General features: G+C 34.6%; 2 pseudogenes; both read left to right on the forward strand.

Moving 5' to 3' along the window:
- The first annotated feature begins 15791 nt into the window (after positions 1-15791).
- Positions 15792-23326, forward strand: LOC143236353 (histone-lysine N-methyltransferase SETMAR pseudogene; annotated as a pseudogene).
- Positions 23327-23399: 73 nt separating this feature from the next.
- LOC143236354 (histone-lysine N-methyltransferase SETMAR pseudogene) lies at positions 23400-25064 on the forward strand (annotated as a pseudogene).
- Positions 25065-26180: the final 1116 nt, after the last annotated feature.

Consider the following 26180-nt stretch of genomic DNA (forward strand, 5'->3'; position numbering starts at 1 on the left):
AGCTTGAACAGCAGCTTATGTACGTGTGAGCTAAGTAGCCAAATAAGAAACATCTAGGATTCAGGTACAGCTGTTTCTAATTTTGAACCACTTATTCGGAATAGAGAGAAAGCAGTCAGTCAACAACACCCACTCCTACAAGGTTTTTTTTTAGGACTTTGAACTGAATATTAGGATTGACATGCAACCACAACTGAAAAGTTTGAGCATGTTCGGTCAGCTGTGCTATGTTGTGGCGTGAGTCTTGTATTTTCTAATCTACATTCCAAACGCTAATCACTACATCATGACCAGCACACTTTCTGAGTGTTAAATGAAATTATTAACAGGGTCTCATGAACATCACTTATGATTAATCATCAATTAATGCTTAAGGTTGTTTGGAAACTCAACATAACAACAATACAGTGATAAGCAAATCCTTGACTAAATATTCCATTTCGTAAAGTTTGATTTTGTTTAACATACTAATGGAATGTTTCTAAGCAAATGTACCAGATTATATTGTTATGCAACGAAAATAAACAGACGTTATCACTCGTAATTCAAAGGTTAAAAATATCCTACAAAAAATATTATTGCCAGTGATAAATTCTTCTTTATTTTGCCTGTTTCTTTTTAGTTAAGATATTTAATTTAAGATATATGAAAAATTATTGTAATGTCACTGGGTGGCGCTACGGTAAAACAGTAATGGAAACACTATTTTGCCTCCACTTAGTAGAAGTATTTCTTCTTTAGAAATTATTTATTTCATATACATATATGTTGGGATTTTTAATTATAGGTTTACAAAAAACAAAACAAAAAAAACGACTTGCTTATTGAATACGTGCCCTTTTAGTTCAATTTTATATTTATATAACTAATTTTCAATATCAACATAGTACATTAGTTAATAGCTCAACTCGTTGATAATAGTAATAAATTGCCACTGGTTATATAAAGGTTGATCTCAATAGGTTTAGCAATGAGATACGTGAAAACCGTCTTTTATCACTGACCAGTGTAAAGTTATGTAATTAATACGCATAAACCTCGAAAATAGTATATTTTAGAAGATCGTTAGTATTGTGAAGAAAGAAATTTGAGAAAATAAATTCAGAAACTTTATATATAGTACTTCAATATAATTATTACAACTAACCATGTATTGAGATTTATCTATGACATATTGGCTTTGAGAGTGTAGATTATTTCCGTTTTGTATGACAATATAGTTAGGTCTTAGCCGGAGGATTTATTCTGTTCAGTTTGGTGTTATTATAAAAAGGATATTGATCTGTTGTAAAGTGTGCGGGAAAGCTAATAGATGGAAATTGTTATAAAAAACCAAAAAATATTGTACTTTTTACTGTAGCGTGAAAGATAAGTTGCATGATTAAAATTTTAAATTTTCAAAGGCGAATTTCGTTAGTTTTTATTTTATTGTTAAAACTGATGATGGCGACTGGAATATTAGGCATGACAAGTTTAATTGTTTGTTGTAAAACACAAAGCTTTACGATCGGCTAGCTGTGTCCACCATGAGTATCGAAAATCGGTTTTCAGTGGTATGAATCTTCAGATCTACCGCTGAGCTGCTGAGGGAGGGGTAGGCATATGGTAAGTTAAAGCCTTGAAAACCAGGATTCAGAGTTGTTCATCTACATGTATTTCGCTAAGAGATTTGACAATTTGTGGAAGTGTTTGTTTTTGCTGACGTAATGTTTATTAAAAAGCGCAGTTTTGTTGTTGCCGTTTTTTAGAATATTATTGTGAGACTGAATGGTTTTGTTTAAATAGAAGGCTCTTTGGTTTCATTTCTGTAAATTAACGATGACCTTGATTGCCATTTTGTTATTTTATTCTTATGTTAAATGTTAACTTTCTTCTAGTTTCTGAAGAATTGAAAGTTGTATTCTAAAACTTGTTTAGACAACAAACTTAACTTAGTCTCTCTAGTGTGTAAAACGAGTAGTTACCGCGAGGAACGACCTTTTGGTTTGGTTTGAATTTCGTGCAAAACTACACGAGAGCTATCTGCGCTAGCCATCCGTAATTTAGGAGTGATGGACCACGGATCCTCAAACCTTTTTGGACAAGGGCCGAGAGGTAGATCTTTTAAGGCTGGAGGTATAGTGGTGAAATTAAGTAGGGATGTATACATAATCAGAATACATCACTAATTTATTTCTTATAAGAGCACATACTGAAAATAGTTAAGATGTACAATCGTCTTTTCAGCATTAATGAGAAACAAAAAACTGGTGTTTTTCTGACAAACTTACACTTAATTGAGGTTAAAGTTAGTGAGCGCTCCGTATCGTCAAAAGTGACTACAAATGCTCATCACATAAAGCTGATCTATGACTAGATTTTACATACATCTTTGAAATGTCTTCGCAGAAATAGGTAGTGACAAAAACTGGAACGAATCCACGAACAGAGTTTTTTTAAATGAACATATTGATCACTTGAAGACATTTTTAGAACTCTATCATCTTCCCTTCTGTATATTTGTCCTTCAACATGTCGTTGGATTGCATATCACGGTTGAGAGCGAATGAAGTTCACTGTTGAAACTACAGGTTCCATGACTCACGACAAATCCAGATAGTTTCCACACAGTGCCTGCTAATGAATAATGCAGTGAAAAATCATAGGCTTGGAACAACCCACATTTTTAACAGCTTTGTAAGTTTGCCCAACTAAACCGTTTCCTGCACTAGATATATTTTTACCACCATCTATTGTAACGCTATTCAGCCGTTTCCATTCCAGGCTTCACTGAGTTGGTGATTTTTCGACCTCTTTGAAAGTGTCCTCAGCTGTGGTTGTTCCATGCGTACTGTGTACAGAAACTAATACTTCAGTCACTTTAAAGTTAATATTGACTCTGCGAATAAACAACAGCAACTGCGAATTTTCGGACACATTGGTTGACTAGTCTAAGCGCGATGGAAAAGCACAAGAACTCTTTGACCTTGTTTTTCAGCTGAAACACAATACTGCTTCCAGTGTCCTCGACTCTACGAGTAACTGTATTTGCTGAAAGGCCAATAGTCTTAAATAAGCCTACTTTTTCTGGGCACATTTCTTCGGCTGATCAATCATACATAATTATAATTAGTTCACCATCGGTAAATGGTTTTTCTTGCTTGGCTATAAGGTGTGCCACTCGGAAACTTGCTCTTGTTGCAGCTTTATTCTAGGCCTTCTTCTTCTTAAATACGAACTGTTGTGATAATAAGTTATCTTTCAAGGTTTCGAATTTGTCTGAAAGTAGCTTACTCGTAAACTGAGAAAAGTTTGATTAGTACTTGGTTTGGTAATGTCTACGAATGTTGTCTTCTTTTAGCACTGCGATATTCTACTTGGATATTAAGCACAACGCTTTGTTACGTAATTCAGTAATGAAGTAATCCACACTCCACCGTTCTTTAAAAACACGACATTCAGAGTAAACTTTCCTCTTCTTCCCTTGTCCTGACATAATAACTAGGAATAGTCATGAACTCGAACGTAAAGTAAACAGCAGCGTTCACTGAGATGATGCAATACTAAGTAATATGACGTTTTCCAGCAAATAGAAAAGTGTATCGCACCTAGACTGGCTTTATCTCAATTACGTTTTACATTTTATTTTTATATCATTAAAAATGAAAAATGATATCATTTTATTACTTTAATGAACTGTTGGTCGGCCGTATCGCAACTAGATTGATTTTTGCTCAGTTACGTTTTATTTCTTTGTTTTCATGATATTGAAAAAAAATTATATAGTTACTTTAATAAACCCTGTGAGACCACTGTGATAGAGATAGAATAAAAGAAATGCAGCTATTCAACACTATCTACCGCCAACTCTTACAAACGAAGAAGAATGAGACTGGTCCTTACGTTATAACACCTCCACGGCTGAAAGAGCGAGCATATAAGATGTGACGCGGACTCGAATCCGTGATTCTCAGAGTGCGAGCCAAGCGTCCTAACCACCAGCAATACCAGAACACGAAACAAACTTACACTTCGTTTAATATCATAATATTTTGGGGCTGATTTAATACACTGGATCAATATAACGTAAGTGAAGGTTCAACAATGAAGTCAATAAGAAAAGGGAAAATTAATCTCAAGTGAAACTGTAAATGGAGTAGAACTGTGGCCAGTTCTCTCATCACAAGGACGAGATATACCATCCAAAATTTTAGCTGTTGTATATTACTTTCAAAAGTTAGTTTTTACAACTCAAAGCCAGCCTTACAAGCAACTTAGCTTATCACAGCTTATAAATTACAATAATATATTTTTTGAATTAATCTGTCTCCCTGTTTCACGTGACAGTTGCAAAGGTAACATCAAATCGAGGTGATATTTAGAGTCAAACTTATAACATGATGACCTTTTTTTGAGCTAGAACACAAAAAAATAAAAGTTTTTTATGTTTAAAGTAAGTAACATGTATGAAAAAACATACAATGTGAGAAGTACATACACTGTTGGCCCAAATCTTAAGGCCAATGAACATAAAGAAAAAATATGCATTTTGCGTTGTTAAACTCAACCACTTATTTGAGTAGAGCTTCGAAGGATGAAAATAAGAAAAGGGAAAATTAAAAAAAAAATTTTTTAGCATTTAATAGGGAAAATCTGAACACTATGAAATTAGCCTAGATACTACCTGGTCAAAAGTTTAAGATCATACTCAAACGAAACGTTAATCGGTAAACACGTTCATTCATTTGTGTTCAAGCATTAGCGTTGTCAACACCTCCCACTGATATCTCCTGTGTTACATTGGGTAAAAACGTGGCAAAGGCTAAAATGTTGACAGAGCGTGAACGTGGTAGAATTGTCGAGCTGCAAAAGTAAGGTCTCTCTCAACGTACCATCGCTGGTAAGATTGGGCGTAGTAAAACTGTTGTTGCAAATTTCTTAAAAGACCCTGAGGGATATTGAACGAGAATTTCAAGTGGTCGGCCAAAGAAAATTTCGCCGGCGTTGAGCAGGAGGATTCGACAGGTTGTCCGGCAAGACACCAGCCGATCGTCGAACCAGGTTAAAGCCCTTACGGACGCAGAATGCAGCTCAAGAACAATAAGACAGCATCTACGAGAGAAAGGCTTTAAAAACCGTGAACGTCTTCAAAGGCCACGCCCCGTTCCACACCACAAAACAGCTCGGTTAAAATTTGCTGAGAAGCACCAAACATGGGGCGTAGAAAAGTGGAAGAAGGTTTTGTTCTCTGATGAAAAAAATTAACCTGGATGGTCCAGATGGCTTCCAACGTTACTGGCACGATAAGGATATCCCATCGGAGACATTTTCTACACGACACAGTGGAGGAGGCTCCATCATGATCTGGGGTGCTAACAATGCAAATTGCATATTTTTTCTTTATGTTTATTGGCTTTAAGATTTTGGCCAGCAGTGTATAAACTCAAACACTTCTCTCTTCATCTTAGCTCATCCTTGAATTGAAATCAATGACTTTAACTGTACGAATAAATTTAATCACGTATCTGTCTAATTCTCATTAAATTGTAAGTCTATGTTGGTTAGAAACATTGCAAGAGGCATAACATGAAAATCTATAGGAAAACATTACGGCACCTATATAACATGATATACCGTTGAAACACAATGCAAAATAAACAAATACTCCTATAAAATGAATAAATGCAATAGTGACGATAATGAATAACAATAGACATTATACAGAATAGCTTAAACACTTGCATTAAGAAGGATGCCTAATACAGTATAATTCTTGTTTTTCACATCAGGGATAGTGCCCAAATTTTAGCATTATACGCTTTAAGGTTTACTATTGAGCCATCGGAGGGCAATAAAAATAAAGACTATGACCTTTCACAGTAACAGCAGTGCTTGATATAAATAGGGACGTTTTGACAGAATGTACGAAAAAACATGAAATAAACTATGCCAGGGTAAAAGGTCAAACAACATTTCAGAGTAATAACAAAATATATTAAATTAAAAATTCTTTTAAAGCATCTATCAAAATAAACTCCAAGAAAATGCAATACAAAATGTATACAGAACTTCGAACAGCCAATTATGCAATAAGTTAATGAAATAATTAAATAGTGTTCAAAGACAAACAAGCGATAATAGAGGTAAAATAAAAGTGACGGTCAAATCCACGCTATTCAGTCGGACAAGAGTTGGCGGCATTGGTTAGCTTTTTAACTTCTTGTTTAGTATTTTAAAATTAGAGACGGCTAGTGCAAATAACCTTTGTGTATGTTTGCGCAAAATCCGACAGACGAACAATACATAACTTTTAGATAAATTGAGAAAAAGAATAAACAGAAATAATTCATAAATATAATTGACTTTTCTAATAAAGTTGTTGTTGTTGTTTGGAATTTCGCACAAAGCTACTCGAGGGCTATATGTGCTAGCCGTCCCTAATTTAGCAGTGTAAGACTAGAGGGAAGGCAGCTAGTCACCACCACGCACCGCCAACTCTTGGGCTACTCTTTTACCAACGAATAGTGGTATTGACCGTAACATTATACGCCCCCACAGCTGGGAGGGCGAACATGTTTAACGCGACGCGGGCGCGAACCCGCGACCCTCGGATAACGAGTCGCACGCCTTACGCGCTTGGCCATGCCAGGCCCTTCTAATAAAATAAAATCAACATCGTTGAACATATACATGATACAATTTAAAGACATTCACACACATTCCGCAGAGTAAACAGTAATTCATATATGATACTAGTTACGTTAAAGGTGAACCTTAAAATATTACTCTTTCAGAAGTTAAATGCATAGAACACAGTTAACAGTACAAAGGGCCCGTTGGTAAAAGAGTAGCCCAAGAGTTGGCGGTGGGTGGTGATGACTAGCTGCCTTCCCTCTATTCTTACACTGCTAAATTAGGGACGGCTAGCACAGATATCCCTCGAGTAGCTTTGTGCGAAATTCCAAAAAAAAACAAAAACAAAACAAACAGTACAAAAACCGATAGCCTCGTGTACCTTGCTCGAAATTCAATTCATGGAATTGCAAATTTGGTTTTTGTGTCTAGGCATAAATATGTTTTTATACCTTTATAGCTTCATTAGGAGATACATTTAAATATTTTGGTCTGTGGGTTAGTAAATTATCAAGAAATTTTCCCATCTTTTAGGTTATTTAATTTGTCCGTTAACTCTTTGGTCTAAGAGTGGTCTAACGATTTCAGTACTGGGTAGAAGATCTCGAGGTTGAAAGATCCTGGCGCGTAAAAAAGTGACAGTGCCATCTATAATTTAATATAATATAAATAATTTGGTAATATTAACTAAAATACGCATATTTAAAAAAAAAAAGATTAAACATTAAAAGTTGCAAAAACTGCTAGAACATTATATAGATGACTTGACGATATTCAATATGTTTAACACAAAACACGCATAAAATAAAAGCACGTAAAAATCTTTTATAAGATTAATAAAGCTACGTATGAAAGCAAACTGAAAAATACAGAAAATATATACGTGTAGAAGCTACTGAAAGTTTTAGCTAATGGCTGCTGTAGCTTGTTTTAAGCACCACTTTGTTATAATAGTGTTAAACCTGGTTCCCCTCAAACGTTATAAAATAAGTTGTCACTCTTATCAGCAATTGTCTCATACTAATACAAATAACAAGTTGCTGTTTGTTTTTATAATCAAGAACACATGGAATTAAAATTAGATTTTGTTTTCACTGGTAACATATTACTTCTTCCTCTTTTCTTTTTATTAGTTTATTTGATATTTTTCACATTCTCCCGTTCTTTTTCTGTTAAACACCTGAATTTTTTATTCTTTTATCAAAACTGTTACCCTTATTTAAGTTTACAATATGGGATTCCGTAATCTCCATCGTAATCTTAGCTCTTTCAACTTCAACAGATGTGTCTTACGTCGATCTACATAATACATCTCCACTATTTTCTTGAATACATTCACCAATCACGGCTGTAATTCTGTCTGATCGTGATGCTATCTCAGACTCAGAAATTATTTGTTAACATGTTTCACTATCCACTGACTTTTATCGAATATTGATAATTTCACTGTCTCAGCCTTTGTCACAGTGCAGTTCACAGCCTTTATTTAGATATGTTATAAACTTCACAAGTCTTTTATAATTATATATCCCTACATTACTTCAAAATGTTCCCAGTCATTGTTTATATACATAACTACAATATTAAAAGATGTTCATGTCTCATATATATATCCATACATAATTAACTAAGAAATAACCTGCGTCTCTTTCGTTCTAATGTTGATTTTTTTGGGTTCAAACCAGTTTAACTCAGAAATATTTATTATACTCTTCCATTTATTCGCACAACCAGATGTCCATATGCAACATTAGTTTCAACCCTAGTTAGGTGGATCTTAGGTCTGATATATATACATACCATATATTTATACACGAGATTTAATCAGAGCGAGGCCACACGCTGATCTTAATACCTTAAATGGGAATAAGCTTCTGCATTTCAATTTCCCTTCGCTGGTGTATAACGTACAGTAAAATTAAATTCCTGTAGTAATAGATTCCGTCACAGAAGTTTCCTGTTATCCTTTTTGATTGTGCATTCATAACAAACGCTTTACCTAAGAGAAAGGGTTTTAATTTGTCAAGCATGGCCCGGCACGGCCAAGTGGGTTAAGGCGTTCTACTCGTAATCCGAGGGTCGCGGGTTCGAATCCTCGTCACACCAAACATGCTCGCCCTTTCAGCCGTGAGGGCGTTATAATGTTACAGTCAATCCCACTATTAGTTGATAAAAGAGTAGCCCAAGAGTTGGCGATGGGTGGTGATGACTAGCTGCTTTCCTTCTAGTCTTACACTGCTAACTTAGGGAGAGCTAGCACAGATAGCCCTCAAGTAGCTTTGCATGAAATTTAAAACAAACAAACAAACAAACAAATAATTTGTCAAGCCCGTACAATTGCCATGTTCTCTGGCATGTGAGTAATTTTCAGCTTAAATAAGGTAATGGAAGTTCCATGCTATCCTCACCTATTTAATGCAGTGATATCCCTATAGTTGTATCAGAGCATCAGTTTGCACAATGGTGACACTTCCTGTAAAGCCTTACCATCACCAAAAAAGATCTAACGTTTCCCTTTGCCATAGTTTTCTCCGAATGTTTGATAGGTTTTACTTTTATTACTATTGGAGTAATAAATTTTTTACCCATAATGTGACCTAGATACCCTAATACAAACGTACATTTATCTGGTTTTGCTGTTAAACTTGATCTGCTCAACTTTTATAGTATTTCCCTTAACACCCTTAAGTGTTCATTCCAATTATTTTCGTGTCTGCTAGTGCCATCTATATAAGTTGAAATTGGCTCTTTTCAGTCCTATAAGACGTTATACAGTAAACCTTAACATATCGTTGGGTGTTATTTCCTTCCATTGGCGTTACATTAAACTCAAATAATCCATAATGGGTGAAAAACGCTGTCTTTTTATTCTCTTCCTCCAACTCGACTTTAAAGTAACCTTTCGATAAATTAGTTTTCCTAAAGTACAGTTCTTGACTAACTTCATTTATCATATCCTCCATGTGGGGCAACAGGTAAGAAACGGCAATAGTAGCTTTCTTTAATCTCTTCAGGTCAATATGTAACCTTTCTTCATCAATGTTAGGTATAAACACTACAGCCTGTGCGGAAGGACTGGAAGATTTCCTAATCTCCCTTTTGACAGGTTCTCTGGTTCCTGTTTTTTAGAGCTACCCTCAAATGGTATGGCACTCTCCTTTTGGATTATTTTATCGGAACATTAAAAAATACTTTTATCGTTTGTCTAGGATCAAATACACTTTCATACACTTCCTCAAGTTACTTATAAGTTAATTCTTGACAATTTCAATTTGCTCTTTCTGGTCATAAAGATCTAAGATAATTTTCTGATAATTCTCGTTACCTTTAGCATCTAAAGAGGTTATCGCACAAGTTTCATGTGCGAATCTAATGTTCCATGGTTTAAGAATATTTACATGAAAGACATACCCCACTAATTCTCTACCACCTACATCTGTAACTTAACCAATATGCTTAATTATGGAGAAGGGCAAGTCATCTTGCCGCTTTACTATCTTCGTATGCTAGATACAGTACTACACTTAACTGATTTACATTAAGCTTATAACTCTAGCATATTTTATCACAGTGACACTTTTGTTTATTCATACTTTTATGAGAGTTCCGCAGTGGCTCAACGGTATGTCTGCAGACTCGCACCGCTAGCAATCGGGTTTGGATACCCGTGGTGGGCAGAGCACAGATAGCCCATGGTGTAGCTTTGTGCTTGATTCCAATCAATCAATGAATGGGTAACATTAGCTACTAACTTCTGTTCCTTTGCTAACCCTTACCTTAAGTTAGTAACATATGTCATTACATGAAGGACTTAGCTTTGTCTTTGTAGCAACTTATTTTTAACAGGTCTAATGAACATTTAACATTTTTACTATACAGTAACTCAAATTTTTTGTGCTTTGGGGAGTTTTCGATATGTAAATGGACAAAAGACAACATCATATCTCACTTAACAGGATTCTCCAGATAATATACTATTAGCGTGACTTCAATTGTCTCATTTTTCTGTCATATATAATATTTATTTGGAGTCTATAAGGACTAATGTGTTTCATTTTATATTTCTATTCTTCTTGCTTTCCAAAATTCTTGCATTATTTTCGATTAAAATTGCTACCTAAATCTGAGATGATTTTTTTTTAGAAAGCCAACCCCATGAAAATATTACCATCAGCTCTCACACTATTTTCTCTGTTTCTGTAGACAGAATCGACTATTGTCGGAATATGTTTATTCTCTTGTTCTTTTACTGGAATGGTTCGATAACATCAGCAATTACGGCAGTAAAGTGTTTGATAATTACTGGTAAATAAAGTAACCATTAAACTATTTACTTTCATATCCTTTTTACAAGCTAGCTGACATGCTGGACAGATTTTTACTCCCGTCTCTATATCTCCATGCATATATAATAGTTTTTGATGATCTTAGCTTTCATTTTAGCTAGTTCTAAACGCTTAGCCAACATTGCATCATGCTCTAACTCTATACTGCGGGAGTGCTGTTTGATCCATACAATCTATTGCATCATTCCCATTACACTGTTTAAATTTCAGGATAACCATGTTTCCTAGAGACAAAAAAAAGGTTTGGTACAAGTAAAAACACCAGATTTCTCACAAAGGGTTTAAAGAATAGTATTAAAGAAAAACGTTATAAATATAAGAAGTTTAAATTGGCTGCCATGATGGAAGATTTGAAGGATTACAGAAGATCAAGAGAGTTGGTCAAACAAAAAAGGAAGAAATAAAAAATATATAGAAAAAAGTTTGTTGAAAATAAAAAAAACAATAGCAAGAATTTCTTCAAACACATTAAGGATAAACAAAGTGTTAGGATGGCAGTAGAATCTTTGAGAGATGATACAGAAAGGCTAATATCTGTTAACTGTGAGATGACTAGGTTATTAAATTCTAGTTTTTTTCACTTTTTTACCACTGAAGATTTAATTTTTGCTTATTTATCTGTATTTAAGAATTAAGGTATGCAAGGGACTATCTATTTATGCTGTGCCCCTCATGGGTATCAAAACCAGGTTTTTAACATAATAAGCTTGCAGATGTACCATTGTGCCTCTGGAAGGGGAGAAAAGATTTAGGCAATATTCCTCATCATGAACAATTGCTAGATGGAAAAAAGATTGAACAGGATGACAATATTAATTCTGAAGAAAAAATTGTTAAGAAAAACAGGAAAATTTAAGAATGATAAATTTCATGGGCCAGATAATATTAATTCAAAAGGTTTGGAAGATAGTTAAGGATTTGATTTTTACGTAACTCGTTAATATTTTCTGTAAGTCCTCAAATAGTTGACAGATGCCAGAAGAGTGGAAGTCGGTTAATCTTACTCCTATTTTCAAGGGAAGTGACAAGCGTGTTCCAGTAATTATAGGCCTATCAGTCTTATATCATTGGTTGAAAAAGGCCTTTGAAAATCTGATAAAAGATTTTATGTACAACAATTTAACAAATGATGAAATGTAGTTGGATAGCCAACAGAGTTTCATTAAAAGAAAAATCTGACTTCACTAATATTTTAATATTCTTCAAAGAGATTATTATTTATGTAGATTAGGGTACAAGGGTGACTTTGGTGTATCTAGATTTTCAAAAGTATTTGACAATGTGCATATAAAAAGCTTATTTAAAATGTTATCTTTGTACGTTTGGGAATGGGTTGGTTCAGTGAATAGAAAACTGGCTAAATGACGAAAGCATAGGATTATTATAAGTGTAATTTAGTTAAAATGTTTAATGTCAGGAACCTTAAGACCAAGTGTTAAGGCCTTTTTTATTTATACAGTGACATAGATGAATAGATTATTTAAGTTTGCTGATGAAATCAAAGTTTTATGTGTTGTTGCTTGTGAGAATGTTGCTGCTGCTTTACCAAAGAATTTGGATTATTTGAATTATCGGTTGGATACATAAATGACAGATGAATTTTAATTATAATAAATACAAAGTAACGCATGGGAGGCATCACCGTTTGAATTATGAATAGTTTGACAGAAATAACCTTAAACGTGTTGTGGAAGGAAAAATCTTGGTGTTCAGGTTCATCAGTTTCTTAAGCTATTAAAGCAAGCTGCTGTTTCTAGTGGCAAAACAAACAGTATTTTATATTTTATTTAATGGTAACACTAGGGAACACAAATATACATTTTGTCAGGATGAAAGACATTTTTACTAACACAAATTTAATTTTTTAACAATAGATTTAACCTCTAGAACAGGGTGCCTTCATGTGTGATAAATGCAGTTAATTGTAGGGGTTTAAGGGAAAGCTTTTAGATATTTGAATGTCAAGGGCAGAGTTTTGGGATTTTCTAGTCTTTGTCTTAATTTAATAAACAGAACAGCCTAAAATGATCAAAATATCTCTTGTTGTCCTTTAACGTTATATTATAGCGTATTTCATAACTAGCCCGCCTCCTGGAAAAAAGTTACGTAAATTCATGATAAATGAAAGGTTATCTTAGAACAAGAAAAGTTGCTTCGTTTAGATGTAATTATAAAAAAAGCAAAAACGCCCAAAAACATGAAATGTGAAACTCCAAATTTGCATCTATTTTTGCATAAAAACAACAAATCTTCATACTAAATTTGGTGAAGATTCATCGAAAGAGAGCGAAGTAGCGGAAAAAATATGCAAAAGCACCAATAAAAATCGCAAAATGCAAAACTGAAACTTTCTATGTATCTTCCCACCGACCCAACCAACGTTCCTGCGAAATATGATGAAGATCCTTTAACAAGATGGGAGTGTGGTAAAAAAAAACGTGAGAACGCAAAAATCCTCAAAATGCAAACTTGAATATTTGTATGTACCCATACATGTACCTAATAAATTGCCATACCATTTTAGCGAAGATCCGTCCACATTCTTCGAAGTAGTTAGATGGATATACAATAGACAGTCCCACTATATTTATACAGATATATTGTAGTTACTACCATTATCAAACAAATAAGAAAAACAAAGTATTTGATCATTTTTGCAGGATGAATGAGCAACTCAATGTTTAAGTTAGTCTTCCAATGCTTACGTTAGATGGTGAATAAAAAATAAACCATTTCTTCTAACATAAAATGCAGTTTAAAGTTATATCTTTGCATGTAACATTACAAGTCACATAAGGCAAGTACTTTTGAAGTCCAGTTCCAATTGCATAAGTAAATGAGAATGGTAGCAAAGTCCTCCATGGATATAATGCCAGTCCTTTGCAGGTTATTCTCCAGCTAAGAGATAGGTACCCACAATATAGCTAGGTACACTGTAACAAGTTGCATAAAGTGTCTTCATTAAGGACACAACATCATGATGTTGGCCGGTATTAAACTAGCAACCATTTGACTATGAGTCCAAATTTAAAGTCATTGAGCCATGCTACCCCATAAAATATAAATATACTTTGATTTATGATATTTTTCAAAACTGATGTAGGTATTTATACTTAGTTACAAGATCTAGACAATATGCATGTGTTCAAACTTCAGCTTAACAAATCTAATAACGAGGACTATTCTACACATTCAAAAACACATCTCAGAACTCATATTTTCACACCTTGCTTGTTTGCTGAAGACTTTATTAAGTTGGTCTGTGTATCTTCTCTAACATATTGATTGTATGAAAAGATGGTAATGTTTTTTTTTTGGCTTTTCTTAATATGTTTTGCCTGGTGACCTGAAATTTTGTAAATGTCTGATGTAACTCACAACTGTAATGGAGTTTGTCACAATGTTTGTTCTAGAGAAGATTTCCTATTTAGTTGTCAAATCAGATTTTCTCTCACCAAGCATACATGTCTGTTTTCACTCCCACATTATTTCAGAAAAGACTCTTCACTGACGCATTTTGCACTCTGCAAAAACGTTATACAGACCTCCTATTTTGCAAGATTAATAACTTACTTGTCAGCCCATCTTTTACCTGAGAATGTTACAATATAAGTTTATTAAGTCAAAATTTTATTGCAATAAGCATAATTTAATTTTGTGGGATTTAAGTCAAACTCATTTTCTTGTCATTTTTATACAGTTTGTGTTGTATTTCTTATGGAAAGGTCTTTATCGAAAAGTCAAAGGATTTATGATAGAGAGAAAGCAGCAGTAACAATTCATGTGAGATCAAATAACATTGTACAATTCAATACAAGTTTTTTCAAGAATTTGAGCATATTTATAGGCCAGAAGCCCAATTTTGCATTCTCAAGTCAGTTGTAGTATCACAATTGAACTGAACTTCACAAGCAGATTTGAAAATGATATATGTTGTGGATTCTTGTAATAACATAGTTGGCAGAGATGGATTGTTCAATGATCATGTAAAGATAATAGTGAATGAGACCTGGCTATATTTTGTTATCAAAAAACAAACAGAAAATTCGTGACAGGTATTTAGTTTTACAGGAAGATGAACTTTCCAGCTGGGGTGTTCAGAGATATTGATATCCTCCTTCACCTTTGTTATCTAGAAAGTTCACAGCCTTTCGTGCTCTTCATTGTATTATCACATTTTGTGGCCAATTTTATCAAAGTAGTTTGCAACATTGTCTATTATGTTTTGTTAAAGCTGATTTGTGTATTAGATAGATGAAAACTGTATCTTAACAGCTCAGCCATCGAAATTCGCTTTTTTAGGGTGTGATATTATTTCACACTTTCTATATTATAGGTACCAGTGATTGTGAATCAGAGCTATATTGCAACTGGTGCTAGAAGATGTGACCATATAAAAGAACTGTCGGAAGACAGCTTCAGAATAATGATATTACCAAACAAAAATAACTGTTCTAAGTTGTAGCACTTGCTACTATTTGTATAGCGTGAATTTTGTTTGAAACTGAGCGTTGTGAATCCGTAGACATACAGCTGTGCTACTGGGGTAGTTAGTATGAATTTTACTGTTAGAATTGACAGTACATCAGTTAAATGAGTAGTGATTTCAAAAGCCAAATAATATGTCATTCTGTGCTGGCACACAATGTTCAGGAGTAGAACATTTTTGAACAGCACCACCGGGAACAGATGTATAACATTACAGACGGTAAGAGCTTGTCTATTTGTTGAATGTTCGAATTTTGGACATTATGTAGATCTGAAGGCCATTGCAATAGCATTGAAGGCAAATCATGTAAGCATTGGTAAGTTTCCTAGTGGATGTACGTAGATATGACCAATCAGAAACTTCAGGAGAAGCAACTAAAAGAACCAGGTCAAATCTGGACATATCTCGGTGTACAAATAAGTGAAATACCACTTTCTCAGATCAGTGAACACAATGTAGAGAAAGAGATATTCGTCACTTGTGGGAACAACTGAATATGTAAACATATGTACTATATCGCTACTAGAAACCATGGAAAATGGCTTCCAAAGTGTGAGGCACTTAGTGATCCGCAGGTCTGTCAGGCAGCATTTGTATTGATTGATTGTTGTTTGTTTGTTTTAAAGCAAGGCCATATCGGGTTATCTACTGTGTTTACTGAGTGGAATCGAACTCCAGATTTTAACATTGTGAGTCCTTAGACTTATCGCAGTTGGTGTTGGAATTCATATGATGCAAGTACTGGTGGTTTCTTAAGAATATCATACACGATATCTAGTGTATGTTTGTTTGTAATTAAGCACAAAGCTACACTATGGGCTATCTATGCTCTAGCCATTGCAGGTATCTAGCGTTGTAAGTAGGTAGACATATCGCTGTGCCACTGGTGGTGGGGGGGGGGTGATAACTAGTGTGTAGAAGAATGTTTAAGTACTGTACCGGGGTGATGCTCAAAAGAAAAGGTGGCCTTATTGGAGAAAACTTCAATAAAAAACTGTAGGCTCTCCATTGGAAAGAATATGTAGTCTCAGATAAGACTGATCTTCGTCAATAGTTACTTATCCCAATAGCATGGACTTACTGAGTGGATAACACAATGCGGCCTGTTTCTGATAGGTTAGCTGAACGGCAGATAGCATGATTCAGACAACAAAAGAAACCCACAAGTGTCAAGAGGTAAACTTCAATAGTTGGTATGCAGAGAGTTACCAAGCGTTAGGTTTAGTGAAGATACGTGCTTCATCATGTTTTCTTCAGCCTGATCGTTTAGCTGAAAGGCTAATACACTATATAGAGGTTGATAAGTGTAAGCTTACGAAGGTTGTGAATCTTGGCCAAACTGACTAGAATAAACACGTGACATGTATCATGATGGACGTATGGTGAACGTATAATTCCTATTCTTATGTAGATGTCTCACTTGATTTTTAACCAGTAGCAAAGTTAATGATATTAATTAGTTCAATTGTATTTTCTTTAAGCTCATTAATACTGAAAACATTATATTTTTCAAAGAATCAGCTTTTAAGCAGTTTTTACTAAATATATAGCAATATTGTTAGGATAATGTAAAGTGGCTGAAACAAATAAGAAGGAAAAACCTTTTGAAATTTAAATTACTTCTATTAAAATCCACATAATGTCACAATCGAGATCATTCTTTACGAGTTTTACACGGAATGATATGAGATGGCAACAAAATATTGGTCTGGACGATAAAAATAATTTTACCGAGGAATTCGCTTATGAATTTTGCTGTATGTTTATAATATAAAATATGTCTACTTTAGTTCAGGATGTCTGCCATGAGTGACCAGCTGGCTTGTTTGTAATTAAGTACAAAGCTACACAGTGGGCTATCTGTGCTTTGCCCACCACGGGTATCGAAATCTGAGTTTTAGTGTTGTAATAGCCATCTACACTCCAGGTTGGAGTATTTACTTTCCTTCTGTACATTATAGACCACAGAAATTTCTCATTTTGTTCAGGAAATGTCGATAAAAATATTCTCACAGTGTTTAACTAGAGGTTTATATATATATATATATATTCTGAAAAGTAGGCTAATCTGACATACATGCAAGGATGACAAAGTAGAAGTTTATTTTTCTCAGGAAGCCCCTGTTTGTTTGTTTGTTTTAAATTTAAGCACAAAGCTTAAGCTTTAGCTCTGCCCACTATGGGTATCGAAACCTGTTTTCTAGCGTTGCAAGTCCGCAAAAATATCGCTATGCCACTAAGGGGCAGGAAATCCTCACAGGAAAAAAATCCTATGAAATTGTTTTTATCTTGTAAAAGTTTTAAAATATAACAGTATTAAAAAAAGTAATTATTGAAGCAATGAACTAAACACAGGTATAGCTTATGGAAAACACCGTCTTCCTAGTTCCAAGGTTATGTTTCGAACATAGGCTTGTTAATGTCATATCGGAGGGTTTCGAGTTCCAGACCTGGTGCTACGGAAGGCTTTATACGTTCGCTTTTTGGTGAATTATAAGAATGATAATCCATCCCGTTATTCGGTTAAGAGTAGTAACTTTTATCTGAGGTGTTTTCGACTAGTTGTCTTCTTAGAGGTCCGTAGTTAAAATTATCATGACAAGGTACATTTTGTTTTATTTTGTTTTCATATATTAAGACAACGTAGCAGGAAGTTTTGGCACTGTTTGGCAGCTGTTTATCAACTGTTTCGTTTGCTTTGCAAAAATATTGAGATATTTAGTTGTTCACCTGAATAGTACCTTAAGTATACAATGGGATAAAGGGCAGTTTATATAGCTCTGTTTAAAGCAAACGAAACGGAGTCTGATAAACAACTAGCGAAAACACCTCAGATAAAAGTTCCTGCTACGTTAACTTAATATATGAAAATTCACCAAAAACAAAATGTACCTTGTCAGCACCAGGTCTGGAACTAAAAGAAAAGTATCCAGAAAGCGAAAATGTCCGTGTATCTGATTGACGTGTTCTATCTAAATGGTCAAAAATAGACTTAAAGTTGTGAGTTGTTGACCAAACTGGGTCCAGTTACAGCATCAAAACGTTGGCTTTCTCAGAGAAGACAAAAGAAAGGAAATTCTTAGCAAGTGACTACACACGACTATTTATCCATGGAGATGTATTTCAATAATGGGTTTAATGTTCTGTAGTCAAAAGACTGCCGTCATTTTAACCAATTACGTTGGCATGAAAAGGAATTTCACAGTATAAATTTCGTCTTTCTTTTTATGAGCTTTTTCTCAACAATATTACTTCAAACAGCAGGAGATTGCTAAATAACAGCGTACAATACATAATGTGTTTTAAAAGGTGCGAAATAACCATTCTGATGATAACACAATGTTTGAATAACAATATCCTGTTCCTGTGACTAACAAAGGAAAAAAAAAACATTCTGTTGACCACGTTTTTGAGTGCAAAGCGTAGTGTCTTACCTTCTCAGGTTAAACATCTCTTAAACGAAGCTAAATACCGTTGGTAAACTATTCATTCATGAGAAGAAGAGGATCATTTCACAATGCACGTATTCTGTTATAATATTGCTTGACCAAATCCAGAGGTTTAACATGCTTTGGTTTCTCTGTAATTCATCAGTTCGTTACCATAGTAACGTGGTGATTCAGCCAACTGTAAGTGGATAGTATCGTGGTTTTACAAACATTTTGCTCTAAAAATATTGTGATAAATACTAATATAAAAGTCTGGTTTGTGACATTAATGGAGATGTAGATGTTCTGAGGCGACAAGTAGACGCATGAAAACTGTAGATGTAGCTTGTAAACATAGTCTTTCTGGACTGATAGAGCTTTGCCTAACCAGAAAAAACTGCTACTTTACACATTCAGCGGTTTGAGTAGGCGATTAACTATCTGAAATGTCTATAAATGTTTAACACATTAATATTTCTTCTGGAGAAATCGGTGGTTTTTACAGGTACGAGGCTTAACACTTCATGAAGTATGTATGAAAGTATCGAAGCACGATATTTTATAACGCTTGGAGAATTTTGTTGTATATCGCCTTATTGACGCGGAATGTTAGAGTCAAAGTGAGCCATTTAGAGTTTATGGTATAATATTATGGGAGAGCAAGATGAAATTGAGAAAGGAATTGTGTAACTTTTTGTCTTTTCGCAGCTACGGGAGATCTCTATATGACGGCGATAGCCAACGTTAACGCACTGAATTTTCTTTTTCTTTCAAATTTAATTTCTAGATGTGGAATATCAACATCTCAGCCTCATAAATATCAACGTATCAATATGCAGTCTACATTGTGCGTTATACCCTCAACATAACATTACTTAAAAATGACATTATGAACTACAAAAGATGCTTTATTATAGTAATATTCAAATACAAGCTCAAAAACACTTGTATTTAGCACAAGACAACACGAAAGGTTATTTGACTCTGTATACTGCGGAGAGTTGAACCCGGGATTTTAGTGTTGCAAGCCAATGCATTTACGGCTGATCCAACGGATTATAAAAGAATTCGTCAGAAGCAAAATATATAGATGTATGTATATTGTGACTGATTATCTACGTGTATGTATTTACTGACTGATTACTTACAAAACAAAAACAACAAAATTGTATTTATTTAAGTTTTCGTTTCTGTCGATGATATAAACACAAAACCACAAAATTAAATTCATACATTATATTTGAAAGGAGAGCGTGTTTGTTTGCTTTGAATTAAGCCCAAAGCTTTGCAAAGGGCTCTCCTTGCTCAGCCCACTACGAGTATCGAAACCCGGTCTTTAGTATGCCAAGACTATAGATATACCGCTGCGCCACTGGGGTTCTGAAAGTAGAAAGGGTTTCAATAAACTATCAGGTTTCTCTTTAGGAGAAATTTTAAAAAATCCAGGAAATTGTAAAGGTAAGTTTGTGTTTTGGTATATGTATCTATATAAATTACTATCTCTCTATATATGTGTATATGTTAGGATTTCGTTGAACGTTATTATACTGATTTGTAACGTGAGTATCCAACTTGGTAAAGTAATTTCCTTTGTATCATCGAGTAATAGGAAACGTATTTTTAGCTATTAGGATAAAATATCCACACTAACTGCCTAGAAAATACGCCTAACAAACATATGAGGTACCCATTACAGTTTAATTACTGCTCAAGATATATATATAGAGAACTTATTATGTGGTCGGAGGACCATAATTCTGGATTCAGCGTGTTATCCATTCTGGCGTGCCTGTATTATGTAGTTGTGACGAGAATCTTGACGGCGACAAAATTTATTTTTAATCTGCTTCATTGCATATTTATGTGTTTTAGATCACGTGCTTGCTAAAGGTTTAACTGCTGCATGGTCAAACATTTTAATTCAATACGATCGTAATGGTTTAATGCTTAGCGTGCCCAGATTGTGAATCTGAGGACGTACGGTTCATGTTCCCTTCTTCCACATTCTGGGTTTGGAGAGATGTGCTATAAAAATAACTGTCAAGTTCTACTATTCAAGCAGACAATAATAACCGACAGGTGGTGTTGCTGAGTGTCTGACTTACCTTTTTTTCTTGTCAATTTATCGGTTCAAATTAGGGTTGACTAGCATTGCGAAAATATTCTTAAAAACACCAATAAACCAAAAAGCAAGTAAATATTTAATAAAATATAGAAAAGTCGACGAAGTTATAATGAACATGAAACGTTACTGACTAGAAACTCAAATTTCATTTAAATTTAAATAAGACAATTTAACAAATTTAAATAACCATAAGTTACATTCTCAAAACGCTGTCTGAAATCATCCATGATGTACTCATTGTGTACTGCTGATTATAATTAGTTTGATGTTCAGGTAGTACTTATAATGATACAGCAGTATAAGTAATAATTTCAGTAGTAAAGGATACACAATACGTGTAATCCAAATTGTTTTCTCATATACATCTTTAGCAAACAAATACTAAATCTTCAAAAGCTATTGATAAATATATCTATGTGATAGATAAACCACATACAAAATAACAAGTCATAGAACGATCCATCAGCAGATTATATACAAACATTCACAAAAAACATTTTTTTTCAGTTTCATTGCCTGATATTTTTAAACGTTTGTGGTTGTGTAACACAACAGACCTAATTTAGTTATAAGTCCACAAAAGAGAACAATAGAACAGGGATCAAGAGGAGTAGCTAATTAAATTAATTAACTAAATTATCAACCATTAATATATTCATGCAACCACAACATACACTACATCATCCAAATAATACTGAACAATGCAAAAAATGTGCCATCACACGTATAACCCATATATGCACTTACAATTTGTAAACGCGACACAGGTGAAGAGAATGCACACTACACAGACACGTAACCTTATTTGGACATACTGCAGTATAATGGGGCACATCCACTTTGATGACATACAGTCAAGATGTAAGCATAATTTAATGAATTATGAGCAAGATCATGTCAACTTGTATTAAAAAATAACATGCATGAGCAAGTGGAAAACATATTTAAAATAACTGAAAAGGTAGGAAATGGTGCACTCAAAAGTGAGGAGAAAAGGTAGGAATGGATGGACTCAAAAGTGAGGAGAAAAGGTAGGAATGGGTGCACTCAAAAAGTGATGAGAAAAGGTAGGAATAGGTATAAAGTAATAACACCTCTTCTGTACAACATCTGTTGTTATTAAAGATGTTATTAACATCTGATGTTATTAAAGTAATAATACCTCTTCTGTACAACATCCAGTCCTTGCTTCATTCATCCTTGTTCATGATATTATACAACTTATGGTTAAATACAAAACTGTGTCGCCATTCTTGTAATTTTGTGTAAATGGTAACGATTCTACGAAATCGATACACAGAAACCTCTTAGAATTTTTTACTTTTGTATTTTAATCAATCAGTGTTCGAAATCCTGTTGCCTTCTCATGCAACTGCAAAAAAAAAGGACAAGTTGTAAAGAAATATAAAACATACAATGTATGACTTCACACAAATACCTCGTTCTTTTGGGCCCGGCATGCCTTGGTGGTTAGGGAGCTCGACTCGTAATCTGAGGGTCGTGAGTTCGAATCCAAGTCACACCAAACGTGCCTGCTCTTTCAGCCTTGTGGGTGTTATAATGTGATGGTCAATCTCACTATTCCCTCTAGTCTTACCTTGATAAATTACGGACGATTAGAGCAGATAACCCTCGTGTAGCTTTCCGCGAAATTCAAAAACAAACAAAATACAAACTTATTCTTCTGGTATCGTGCAGTATACGTATTGTCTCCAATAATTTGATTCACAGAAACGTCTAGTCATTGTATGATAAGTATAACTAAGTTTTATAACTTTAACCCATGAACAGGATGTAGGACTTGTTCCCTTGCGAGGCTGTACAGAGGAAGTTTTATTATATCATGCCCATTCCTTTTCTGTTTCCTCACGGGAAAAAGTTGCAGATCATTGTTTTGCATGAATTCAAGCATGATCATAATGCATCATAAACAGCTCGCAATATCAACCAAGCATGGAGCAAAGGAACCACCTTCAAACTTAGAGTACAGCGTTGGTTCCATAAGTTTCGTAATAGAGATGTAAATCTTAAAGATAAGGAGGGCAGAGGATGTCCTTCTACTGTTGAAAATGATCAATTAAGAGCATTAGTGGAAAGAAACCCGTACCAAACTGTTCGAGAAATGGCACAAGAATTGGGTGTTGGCATTTCCACAACTTCGGAATATCTCGAGCAAACTGGAAAAGTGAAAGAATTCGACAAATGGATCCACACAAATTGCCATTTTGAACTGCGCTCTATGCTGGTTCTGAGCAAAAGAAATGACCAATTTCTTGTTCGAACTGTTACCTGCGACGAAAGATGGATCCTTTACGACAACAGATAGCCTCAATCAGAATGCCTCAATCACGACGAGGCTCTAAAACTTCCCAAAGCCAAAGTTGCACCAACAGAAGATTATGGTCACTGTATGGTGGTCTGTGACCGATATTATCCATTGCAGCTTGCTTAACCAGGGCCAAAATATCACTGCGGAGGTTTACTGTGAGGAATTAGAAGAAATGCGTAGAAAGTTGTGTGAAAAGATGCCAGCACTAGTCAATCGAAAAGGACCAGTCTTACTTCATGATAATGCTCGGCCACACGTTGTTGAAATGACGTTCCATAAGCTCAGTGAACAGGGCTACGAAACATTACCTCATCCTCTTTACTTCCCAAACCTGTCTCTCACCGACTACCAGCTTTTCAAGCATTTGGACAAAAGATTCAATGACAAAGCAGCAGCAGAAAATGGCTTTACAAATTTTCTGAGTTCTAGGAGTTCACAGTTTTATCATTATAGCATAAATAATCTTGCTTCTGGTTGTCAAAAGTGTACATATTCACTATTTTGATTAATAAAGTTGCTTTTTATTTTTAATAAAGTTACAATTTAAAATCCGCCATTATTTTTCGCACAACGTAATTATTACTTTTAAAGCTCACCCACCGTGTTTTGTGGTAATGAGAGATCAACCTATGGATCCACTAAGCTACAACTCACTAAGCCATGCCTGACAACAAATAAATGAGCAGATGAAAAATATGAGAGAGCAGTTTGACACGAAATAGTAATATTTATTAAATACAATAAAGAACAAAAGACAAACAGGGAAATATTTCCTTGGCATTTTGTGCTAATCAGTTAGGTGTGAACTAAAAGATAGAAGAGATTGTTTCAAACATTTTACTGAGGTATGAAATTTACTTCTTTTAGCGTTATGGCAAGACAATTAATTTCATACATTTACATGCTTATTAGTTGGATTTTGTGATCAAGAAAATTCTGTTATATATTTTTTTTTCACTCAAGTTATAACTAGGTTTTGAATTACGAATAATGATGGTGTTTGATAATTATTTTTTCATGTAAGCTATGCCTAAACCATTTTTTCTCCCTGCTATGAAAGCTATACTGTAAAAAATAAAACAAACAATAACTTAAAATATGACCATATCCGTTGTTATTACATGGCATTCTAGCTACTTCGTAAAATATATTCTAAATAACCCGCGAAGTATAAGAACTGAATCAGTAAAATATTTACATTGATTATATTGCTGGCATGTGGTCTTTCATAAGGAGGTGAAGCCACTTAAAGTTTAATTGCCGTTATAAATTCTGAAGTGAACAAGAACCTACAATGATCCATAGTGGATTTAATTAATATGTGTATAAATATAATAACAAAATTAAATATTGCTTTTGATTTAAATTATTTTACCTCGTAGTTATTTCTAAGATAGTGACCATCAACGTATGCTGAACAACGTATGTAGCCTGTGATCATTATTTGTTAAAGGGTAACAAAATAAAAAGTTAAATTTATATAATTATTGACAAATGGGATAACACATATCAACTCACCTGCTTGTAGACGTGGACATTTACATATATATCAGTATGTGTTGGCTATGCATTACACAACATTATTTAATGTACACCTTAATGTTATGTTCTATTGTAACCATGTTTTTATACAGATTTCTGGAATCTTCCTTCTGGACGCCACTTGATTCTTGTTTCATTCAGACCCAACTATCATCTGACGCGCATATTCGCATCATCTCTAACGTTAGACTGATTTTTTGTTTGAAGTTCTAAAGAAGTTTGTTAGACGAGACAGAGATATGGGCAGCAGGTGTAAATACTGTGATCAATCCAAGTCATCAAGGTCACAGAGTACTTTATCAATAAAGCAGTGCACGAGCCTCATGTGAATAAAGTTAACTCATTTACAACCACGGCTCTTTTTTTCCAAACATTCATTATTTTTCGAAGTTCTGGGAGATTGTTTATTTTGAATTTCGCACAAAGCTACTCGAGGGTTATCTGTGCTAGCCGTCCCTAATTTAGCAGTGTAAGACTAGAGGGAAAGCAGCTGGTCATCACCACCAACCGCCAACTCTTGGGCTACTCTTTTACCAACGAATAGTGGAATTGACCGTCACATTATAACGCCCCCACGGCTGAAAGGGCGAGCATGTTTGGTGCGACTGGGATTCGAAACCGCGACCCTCGGGCTATGAGTCTAACGCCTTAACACACTTGGCCATGCCGGGCCATCCTGGGAGACTAAGTCTTTTATGGACTAACTAATACCTTCGTATGCACAATGTTCCTTGCAATCACCTATTTCACACATACACTCACATATTAGCTTTCGTTCGTTTTTCCCAAACATGCTGTGTTTAAACAACTCTTTAGAGCATATTAACGTCAATGTTGAATGTAAAACATGACGTTTTCTTAATGCTCATGGCACATGTAAGGTAAAATACTTACGGTAAGGTTGTGGCGATCGTATATTAACCGTTGTCGTGGTTAGTAGCTTATACAATTTTTTAAAGTGTAATTATTAGTTAGCTTATATGTTTTGACCTGACAAAGAGTGGTATACAGAGTCCTTGATTCGCAATTTGTGAGTCGTGGGTTTGAATCCTATCACTGAACACACTCATCCTTTCAGCTGTGGGAGCGTTGTAATATGACGCTCGATCCTATTATGCAATTAGAGTAGCCCAGTAGTAGTGGTGTTGGCTAGCTGCCTTCTTTACAGTTTATCACTTTTCAATTAACAATGAACAGTTTATTTTTTGCGCAAAATTCATTGAACAGTTACAACACTAGAAACTGGATTTCGATACCTCTAGTATATAGAAAACAGATAGCCCGCCGATTGTGTAACTTTTTGCTCAAC

Source organism: Tachypleus tridentatus, chromosome 13, assembly GCF_004210375.1.
Source record: "Tachypleus tridentatus isolate NWPU-2018 chromosome 13, ASM421037v1, whole genome shotgun sequence".
Lineage (NCBI taxonomy): Eukaryota > Metazoa > Arthropoda > Merostomata > Xiphosura > Limulidae > Tachypleus > Tachypleus tridentatus.